Genomic DNA, 10,677 nt, shown 5'->3' with positions numbered 1-10,677 from the left:
GGTTGCTAAGGTGTTGCAAAGTCATTTCTAGGAGGAGAAGTTTCTAGTTGGTTGCTATATAGTTTATAGGTGGTGGTTATTGTGTCCCAGCATGTTACTATAGTATAGTGTTGCCAAGCAGTTATTGTGTGGATGCTATGGTGTTGCTATCTGGTTGCTATGGTATTCCAGGTTGCTGCAATGGTGGAAGAGGAATAGAGAAATAAACATTTAAATAGAATTTGGTGTTTCTGAATTTGTGTTGATATGTTTCTTGGGTTGACTCCACTGGTATAATACAGATGGTTAACTCTCTCCTCCATCTCACCTCCATCTCTCTCTCTCTCTCTCTCTCTCTCTCTCTCGCGCTCTCGCGCTCTCGCTCTCGCTCTCTCTCAGGTCTATGCAGGGCGAGAGAGGAGAGATCACGGATCACCTCCCGGCTTGTTCATTATTCAGAGGAAGTCGACTCGGTGCAGCCAGCTCAAAAACATCTCCCTGCTGCTCGCTGGAGGAAGAACCGAGCGCTCAGAGCTCTGTGTTGTAACACAGCTGAGATTTGCTTCTCTTTTTCTGTCCACTGTGGGTGGTAACGCCTGCTATCACATGTTCCTGATACACAGATTATACAATAGATCAAGTAATGTTAAATATCTGCACTTCAAAAACTTTAGAAATGGATTAAACTAGAACAATCTGGCAACCACTATCAGGCATCAGTCGCTTAGTATTAATTTACATCACCTTGCCATGAGCATGTTGGCCAGTAGTCAACCATACTCACAATACAGGTGTATATATATATATATATATATATATATATATATATATATATATATATATATATATATTGTAGCTGTACAGAATTTTTTTTAATGTTTTTTACTTTTTGAATATTATGATAAAAGGACCGAAAGAAATGCTCCAAAATGCCTTTAAATCTTTTTTTTTTTTACCTTGACTTTCATTGAATGTTAAGACATATATTTCCTTGTCCTGTAAAGTTGCCATTTAAGAGATACAAGAGTTCTGCATGACCTCATGGATAAGTTTGAGATTAGGTACCTTCTACAAGGGCACCTTAGACCCCAATTACACTTCAGGACATGGTCTGAGACCCATTTGTGCCTCAAGTTTTAGCAGTTCCAGTTCCAGGTTCACTTTTCTAACCCTTAAAACACAGCTACATTATATTTTGACACATTTGTGATCTCATAATTAAGGATTTTTGTTTACCTAGAGGTCACTGATAGCAAAAGTCACTCAGGCTCATTCATTACCAGTCCAGTCAAATTTTACTCGTTTGAATCTAGGTATGATTCTGGCCCAAATGCTTAGTTTGGCTTGCAACCTGCCCTGCTTGTGCCAAAACCCCGGTTGCAGAGTATAATACAGCATTTGGCTCACACCAATGTGGCAACACCCTACTGGCTGCTAGGTATAATACAGCAACTGGCCCAAGCCTTTATCCCAAAACTCTGGTTACCAAGTGTAATATAACAAACAGCATGACTGTTATGGCATGGCGTACTGCAACAATGCCTGTACCAACACCCCGACTGCTGAGTATATTATATAATACGGGAATCTGCCTGCATTAGGCCAAGTTCCACATAGTCGATTCTCAGAGTCTCAGCCCATGCTACCATACATTAGCCGAACTCTTCAAATCTTTCATAGTTACATCGTCAACTTCTGCATGCAACTTCAGAGGTGAATGTACAACAGTTAGACAGTCTCATTAACCCTTGTGTGGTGTTCATATTTTTGTTACTCGTTTACTTTGTTACTTGTATTTAATTCAGCAAAATCACGCAATTTTACATAAAAATGCTTTACACATGCTTGCTTCACCTAAATTGCAAGCAATATAAACAGCTTACATGGTTAATATTTGCCCTTTACCTTTCTTATGTTACATTTATTTCAAAAAGTGCTACTCTTTTTTTTTATTAGTTTTTTTAATAAAATGTAAAAGAAAATGAATTAAACTCAAGATTTGAGTAGAAAATTTGTTTAGTTTCAAATTTACAAATGAAGCAATGTTTATTAGCCCTTGGCCAAACAATACTGTATGTGATATAAATGTGTAGGGGGGGGGGGGGTGTACAGTGTGTGTTTATCGAAAATGTGTTTTGATATATGTTTTTCACAAAAAATGAGCCAATGCCAATGAGTTTGAGTTAGAAAAAATATCATTTGATGAAAAATGCAAAAAAAAAAAAAAAAACGGGTCCCACAGACCAGAACACCACACAAGGGTTAATCGATAAATAGGCAATGGGCTAATCATTTATTGAAAGATTATTAGAGGCAGCTCAAAGATTAGCCTCAAAGATTAGCCATCTTATACTTATATACTATAAGTTATGTAAGCTACCAACATCTGAATGACACAGGACTTCAGAGGTGGTAGTGCTGTTGCAATAGGGCGAAGAAAAGAAGAAGAAACGAATGTATAGCCATTAGATAAGCCCATTAATCCATTAATAGTCGGTCAATAGTCAAAGGACTGATAATTTATTAAAAGGTTTTTATAGACCATGCTAATAGCCACTTCTTTACCACAGCAGAACTGGCACGGAAGCATCAGAGGAACCTGCAGCTGTCTCTGTTTTTGCGTCTGCACTGTACCATAAGTGACAAATAGCGCTGTAAGAGTCATTGATCTGCTCGTCGCCGTCGCCATTGTCCTGTGTGTACAGTGAGTTCGGCCTCTAAACCCCAGCGCTCGCCGCTATTGACTCATCTTTAAAGAGACCCAACGGCCGGCCACGGCTGGCATTTACCGGGACCATCGATCCGCACAGCCTCAACCCGACGAGAGAACACACACTCGCACACACTCGCGCACTAACACACTCAGATAGGAAATGTAATGACCGCTGTCTGGGGAAAGCGAGACACCCGGGAGCTGAGAGAAGGAGGAGGGGAGAAAAACTGGATGGAAACGAATGGAAGGACAAAAAAAAGGAAAATCTTAAGTGTAAGAAGTGTAATCCTGCAGACGTCTGCGAATCAGGAACACTGTGTGTGTGTGTGTGTGTGTGTGTGTGTGTGTTTGATTAAACTTTCAGCAACAAGCCGTGACATTCACGTACTGTACGCACTGCATGGTGCGGCTCCTGAGATCCGCCATTATCTATTCTTGGCTGCTTTGCTTAAGTGGCTCAATAAATTAGCTGTAACCTATTTGTGGAGTACCTGTGGTTCAGGAACTGCTGCAAAGTCTGCAACATCTTCTGGCCTGTTGCAACAAGGCAAGCAAACCAATCAATTGCCTACGGTCCTGAGCTGACCTGGCGCCCACAGACAATGAATTTGTCTGTGTATGAAATAAATGACAGACTGTGTGAGCGACCCTTTAAATGATGTGACGGTCAATCCAGGAAAGCACTAGGGGGAAAATCCCCTTTCCACTAGTTGCTGACAGTAGCCAGCTGGCCGGGTTAGTGATTCCTGCAGTCGGCAAAATATGAAACTTTAACGATCAGGAAGCCAGAAAAGAAAGTAATAAAAGGACGAGGAAGAAAAGAAAAAAAGACAGCAGTAAGGAATCATTTACACTGGATAAATAGGCCTGCGTGTACAACTTGTGTAATTTAGCAGCAGGTAGGCTAGCAGCAACATGTATAATGGGCTGATAATATGGCTACACGTTGTTAATATGTTATATTAACAATGACAAAAGAGCTCTTACTCTCCTAACACCTCTAACACACTAACTACTTCTAACCTCATTTCCTTCTTCCCCTCCTTCACTCCTCTACCCCATTATTTCTCTCTGACCTCCTTTAAGCCCTGTCTAAAAATGTTTTACCTTTAACTTCTATTACTTTTGTACTTGACTATTGTAAGTCGCTTTGGACAAAAGCGTCTGCCAAATGTAATGTAATGTAATGTAATATTAATAGGATAAGGAAAATGCATATCTGTTCCAGATTTACACTGCAAAAAACCCATTGGCAAAAACTAGACAAAATATATGTGAATTAAGACATATATTTTTATTTTAAGCATGAAAAAAGAAGAATCTGCAAATCCTATTTTTTCCTATAAGATTAACTTATTAAATTACATTTTATAATCAAGTGTGTCTGTCTAATACTCATGTCTAATACAAATCTGCTTAAATCTCCTATATTAAGCTACAATTAGTACATTTGTGTACTAAACATAAATATTAACTTGGGGTGTTTTTAATGTGGATTCCTTTTAAATATTAAAATCACGAATACATAACTAATATTCACCAATAGCTACTTTTTTATTTTTAAAGTATATTGAATTTTATAGCTACTACACAATTTGTACTTTCTTGATACTGTATGTTGGTTGCTAAGGGATGGTGGCGGTGATCCCAAAAGCATTAAACCGGCCCTGTGTGTATCTGTGTGAGTGTGTGTGAGAAAGAGAGAGAGAGAGAGAGAGAGAGAGAGAGAGTGAGGATGAGAAAGAGAGAGAGACAGAGAGAGGGAATGTGTATGAGATCTACTGTAGCTTCTGAACTCAGCTATTAGAATCTTCATGAGTTGAACAGTATCTTTCTTTCTTCTTCCATGATGTTGTTTGTTCCACCTTTTCCATCTCTCTCTCTCTCTCTCTCTCTTTCTCTTCTCCTCTTGCTCTCCGCGAGGTGAGAAAGTTAATAAGCGAAGACAGCTGATGGTTGTTTAATTGCTGTAACCTGCTTTGCTGAACGGCGCCGCTCCTCGGAGAGTTCCTCTGCAGCCGCCGTGGCTTCCTGTCCCTTTCCCTTTCAGCACCATCCATCCATTCTCCTTCACGCTGCCTATTTTTACCGCTCTAACGAGGTTCCGGGCGGGCAGGGTGGAGCTCTTCCACAGGTGCACTGTGGGGAAATGGATGGCCTTGCCACGGAAGGCTCGGGCGGAGGGAGCCCCCTACGGGGAGGAAGGGGAGGGGTGAGGGTGCGTGTGGACCCTTCGCCAGCTGCGCCGGGTCACCTGGGCACCGGGAGACACAGGTGCAGGCATGCCCGCGAGGGCGCCGGGGCAGGACGCACGACGGAGCGGGTCAAAGACGGGATGATCGACAGGGGTGGGGGTGCAGCGGAGAGCTGGAGATGACCTCCACCCAATGATATTAAAGGAACATCTCATTTGTGCTCCTCCAGTGCTTCCTGGTTGTGGTCTGGGGGTGTGTTTTATGTGCTTTATGCCTGTCTTGCATATTGTGGTGTTTCCCTCCTCTAATACAGCTGTTCTCAAACTAGTCCTTGGAGGATTCCATGCGGTCCACTTTTTTGCATTGTACCTACAGTATGAGTCAGTTCCTGGAAAGGGATTAAGCCTAGAAGGTGCATCTTAAAGAGTCTATTAGAATATTATTGAAAAGTTACTTTATTTTAGTAATTCAGTTTAAAATGTGAAACTTATATATTATATAGATGTACATATTACACACAGGGTGATCTATTTACAGCCAATAAAACCCTAAAAATCAGTGTCTCCGAAAATGTGAATATTATATAAGACCAATCAGCACTTTTGGCAGTGTGGGCAGTGTACCAAATCCTGCTGGAAAATGAAATCTGCATCTCCATAAACATTGTCAGTAGCAGAGGGAAGCATGAAGTGCTGTAAGATTTTCCAGGAAAACTTGATAAAATAAATTGATATTGACTTGATAAAACACAGTGGATCAACACCAGCAGATGACATGACTCTCCAAACCATCACTGATTGTGGAAACTTCACACTGGATCAGCTCTATTCTTACCAGTCTCAGTCCCTTTCAGAATCATCAAGGGCTCTGTCACTTTTATGCAAATAAGCTGTTGCGTTAGCATAGCTTGTGCTAAACTGCAAAACACGAACAAGTTAGTTTATAGTTAACTGCAGCAGAAGCACAAAACTCATTATTTGAAAGTTCTTACCTTCATCTCACTCATCTGCTGACTTGCCGCAAACAATAGGTATTGATCCCGCCTTCAGACGAAGCACGGTGCTTGTAAAATTCTGTGCCGGTTTCTTAGCTTATACAAGTTTATATGATTCCTGACAATAAAAAAACTCGTTCAGCTGATTTACAGACAGCAAATGGATTTTTTTGGTGCTTGGAATGTTTTTTATGGATTATTATAGAGGCGGTCGAGATAAGATATATATATGAAAGCATGCAAAAAGTAAGTTTTGCCTAAAATGTCACCTTTAAACTTAGAACAGCCTTCTATGACATAGCATCCAAAAATGGCATCCTAGGGCTCTGGGACTCCACTTTTTTTGACTCCACTTATTTATTGTGCTCCAGGCTGTAGTGGCACCACGTAGTTCTATTTCATTTATCAGGTCCTGTGTCACATTAAATATGCTGCCAGCTTAAGGACCTGTATTTGGGTCAACAGTTGAGTTCCTCCCCCTCATAATTACACATTAGACTCATAACTACTGTAAATACGTTGGATTCATTCAGCAGCTTCCAGAAACTGTAAACTGGCTGTAGTGGCTGAATAATAATAAGTCTTTAGATTAATGACGGAATAATGCGCTTTGGGTTCTGCCCAAGCGTTAATGTGTTCTAACCAAAGTTGAAGTTTTAATGGCTTCTACCCAAGCTGAACTCGGAGGGAAGCTTTTTCGGAAAAGAAAAAAGAGGGAAAAAAGCCCACAATGAGTCATTCGCCATAGGTATGGATGGGCGAGAGGGAGGAAACAATTTGTAGAGGTAAATTAACAGGGAATGAATTATTCAGACGATCAATAGGAGGCTAAAAATGACTCGCTCGGAGAGGGTTTGTCCGTCCGCTGGCAGAAGATGAGTGACTCTGCTGTGCCCAGCACGAGCGGCATGTGTATGTGTGTGTGTGTGTGTGCGGAGGCTGACGGATGTGTGCGGACAGAGCTGTGTGACAGATGAGAGTCCGGCGGCGTGTGAGGTCAAGGTCACTAGCAGGGCCATGAAGGGGCGTGCTGCACGGCTTCAATCTCCACTCTCAGTGAGTGATGTCATAAATTACGGCTCCCTAAGGAAAGAAGAGTCTGAAGAGTTATGACCTCCTGCAGCTCCACCAAACCATCCTTATTACTCCCGCTGCATTACAGAAGGCGAAAAAAACAACGGAAATGGATGAAAAGTGACCAGAACTCGGCTCTCGCAACCACAAATGTGTTGGTGCACCACAGTGATTAGCACTGGTTAGCACTGATTAGCATGGTGGTGGTGTATGAGGTGTTAGTGTGTGTGTTGAGCTGTAGGTACAGTAAATGGAAAGTGAAAAGTCCACAAACTGTTCAGCAACAGATTCAAAACTTCTGTTTCTGACTTTAATACTTTATCTACAAGGTGTTTCAGCTGTAGGTAGGAGTGTGTAACACACTGTAAGCCCGGATAGGTTGAATTTACTTTAAACAATTAAGGAAACTGGTTGCCTTCAAAAAAGTTAAGTAATGGGTAATAAAATCTTTAGTTAGCATAACTTAGAACATCAAGTTATTACAACTAAATGCGAAGTTGATTTAACTTTTTTTATTTTTGTTATACTGTAAGACCAAATAAGTTGAGTTCACTTAACTTTTTAAGGCAGCCGGTTTGCTCAAATTTTTGAGTTGAATTTAAAGGAAACCGGTTGCCTTAAAAAAGTTAAGTAATGGGGAATGAAAACTTGATTTAGCATAAATTAAAACATCAAGTTATTACAACTAAATGGGAACTTGATTTATTTCTAAGGTAGCCCAGGGGGAATCACTACACACTGATGGTGAGTGTCTGGTTAGTCAGAAACTGTTGGACACGCCCAGTATGCAAATAGATTGTGACAGAAGCCAATGGAAAAGAAGCTGCCAATGGCAACAGACTAAATATTAAGTTATTATAAGTTGATTCAACTCAAAGATCTCAGTTTGAATAGTACAGTATACGTGCCCACAAATTCAGTTCAACTAACTCAAAATAGTTGAGTATTGTTTAGAAATCCAATCCAATTTTATGTAAAACAGACTTAAATCATTTGAGTTCAAACAATGTATGATTTTACAGTGTACAGTGGAGTATAGACAGAGAGTGATGATTAAACACAGTGTTTGAAAACTCCAGGAGCACTGCTGCTGCGTCAGATCCACTCACTCGTACATTCAGCACAACACACACTAAACAAAACACCTTATACACCACCACCATGCTAATCAGTGCTAATCACTGACTGCAGTGCTGAGAATAATAATGACCCACCACCTAAATATTAATAATAATAATAGTTGATTTTTGGGGTTCTGAGTATTGAAGAACAGAGTATCCTCAAAAAGTATCCTCAAGTGAAATCTTAAAGATCATCAAAAACATTATGATGAAACTGGCTCTCATCAGGACCGGCCCAGGAAAGGAAGAGCAAAGGTTCCTTCTTTTGCAGAAAGAGTGTTTTGGTTATTGAACACTTTTAAGATACTACATGATTCCTTATGTGTTCCTTCATAGTCAGGAGTATTGACTTCAGTATTCATTTGCAATGTATTAAATTTCAAATAGTATGCTGGCTCCACCCACTTTGTCATCATTATGCATAAAGTGCAAAGGGCTTGATCCGTGTTGATCAGTGAATATACAGCTCTGGAAAAAAATAAGAGACCACTTAAACATGATGAGTAGAATATAATCAAGAGGAAGATGGATGATCACAAGCCGTCATACCAAGCCGAACTGCTTATATTTTTGCACCAGGAGTAAAGGCATTAAGTTATCCAAAAGCAGTGTGTAAGACTGGTGGAGGAGGAGAATCACAAAACTGTGATTAAAAAAAACAGGGTTATTCCACCAAATATTGATTGATTTCTGAACTCTTAAAACTTTATGAATATGAACTTTGTGTTTTTCTTTGCATTATTTGAGGTCTGAAATTTCTTATTTTCTCAAGCCATTTCTCATTTTTTCTGCAAATAAATGCTCTAAATTACAATATTTTTATTTGGAATTTGGAATTCATTTTACTCAAACATAAACCTATAAATAGCAAAATCAGAGAAACTGATTCAGAAACTGAGGTGGTCTCTTGTTTTTTTTTTTCCAGAGCTGTGTGGACAGTATATATGGACCGTGTTTCCTCTTGATGCATGTTACGAGGGATTGTGTTCTCATTATATCCTTTTCCTGTCCTTCACTTCTTTATATGTCCTTCTTGTTTTGTCTTCTTGTTTCTCCCTTCCTGTGTTTACTCCACGGCTCACAGCGTCCCTCAGTTTCTACCTCAACTTTCATTCTGGCCATATCTCGAAAAGATAACTAGTGCCCTTGCTTCTGTGCCCACCATGTTTCAGGATCTGGATCTGGATCAGAGCTGGGTTTATGGTTTGTGCCAAAGTGAGGCTGCATATGTTTTTTAGTCACTTAAGTGTGTCAGAGCTAACCACCCCCCACCCCCCCATTCCTTTCCCCACCACCCACAACAACCCACAAGATGCAGAAGACTCAGAGAGAAGTTTCTCCCGCCGCGGTGACTCACGCAGTACCCACGTCAGCGCTGAGTGTCGGGTTGGGCCTGTTTTTCCTGATGAAGCTCACTGCTGAAAGTGACACACAGATTCGCAGAGGAGCGCGAGTCAACACAGCGGAGGTCTGGATCTCTGACAGTGGCTGTTTGAGTAAATGGTCGCAGAAAGACGAGGAGTTCTGAATAAAGTCCTCAGAGGCCTGGCCAAAGATTCGATTCGGCAGAGTATTGAAAAATAATAAGAATTCAAGCTTGCTTCTGGGTTTAGCTGGTCTTTAGAAGGTTTTATATATGTCTTTAATATGTGGCAAATGTGATTAATTAGAAAATTAGATACTATGGATAAGGGGAGTGCCATACAGGGTCCAATTTTAATGATCCTTAGGCGAGCTGCCAATTATGCACAGCAAAGCTTCATTTGGAGCATGTCGGTGTCTTTGCTATCGTAACGATGGGAAAAGTATGCCTTAGAGGATTGCTATTTTGTGCTGTTGCATCTCCATGTGTGTGTAATGAGTAGGGGTGAATGCATGTTAAGTCCTAATGAGTGTGTGTGTGTGTGTGTGGGGGGGGGGGTAATTGGTCTTTCATTTTGGGGTGAAAATGGGATGAAATAATAGAAAAAAACATAAATGCTATACTATCTTGAAAGCAGTTTTGTATTTTGTTTTTTGCTGTTTAAGCTTAAAGTGAATTATTTGTATAAATGCAAACACTAAATATTTTGCATTTTGGTGAATATATTATTTTTAACATTATAATTTAAGCCATGGAAAGTTATTATTGTATACTAAATAGTTTATGAACTTTTTTTGTTTCTACTGAATGTTCCAAACTGCACTCTCGGAGGAAAAGTGTAGCGACTCGGTTCCGATACATCAGCTCACAGATGCAGCCTTGTGCTGATCCACATCACCCTAGGAGTGATGCGGGGAAAGAGCACCATCTACTGTACTGTACCCACCCAGAGAGAGCAAGGTGACTAATTGTGCTCTCTCACTGGACCACTTGGCGCCCCTAGTGTTTTGTAGTAATGTTCATTCCTCCAGCTCCAGGAGCTCCAAATACAGAAGAAAAAGGTAAGTGTTCAATTGCATACATTTGATTTTCTTCTCAACCGTGGCTTTAAGGGGTTAAATTCTACTTACCAAGCAATACTCCCGCTGCCTGGTTGTCCTCGCCGAACGACTTTGCGTTCTCCTGTGAGTCTGTATGTCATGTTCTTTTCAATTGACAATGACAGCCATAATAAAAAA

The sequence above is a fragment of the Astyanax mexicanus genome, chromosome 19 (assembly GCF_023375975.1).
Source record: "Astyanax mexicanus isolate ESR-SI-001 chromosome 19, AstMex3_surface, whole genome shotgun sequence".
Taxonomy (NCBI): domain Eukaryota; kingdom Metazoa; phylum Chordata; class Actinopteri; order Characiformes; family Acestrorhamphidae; genus Astyanax; species Astyanax mexicanus.
This window is presented reverse-complemented; position numbering follows the sequence as displayed.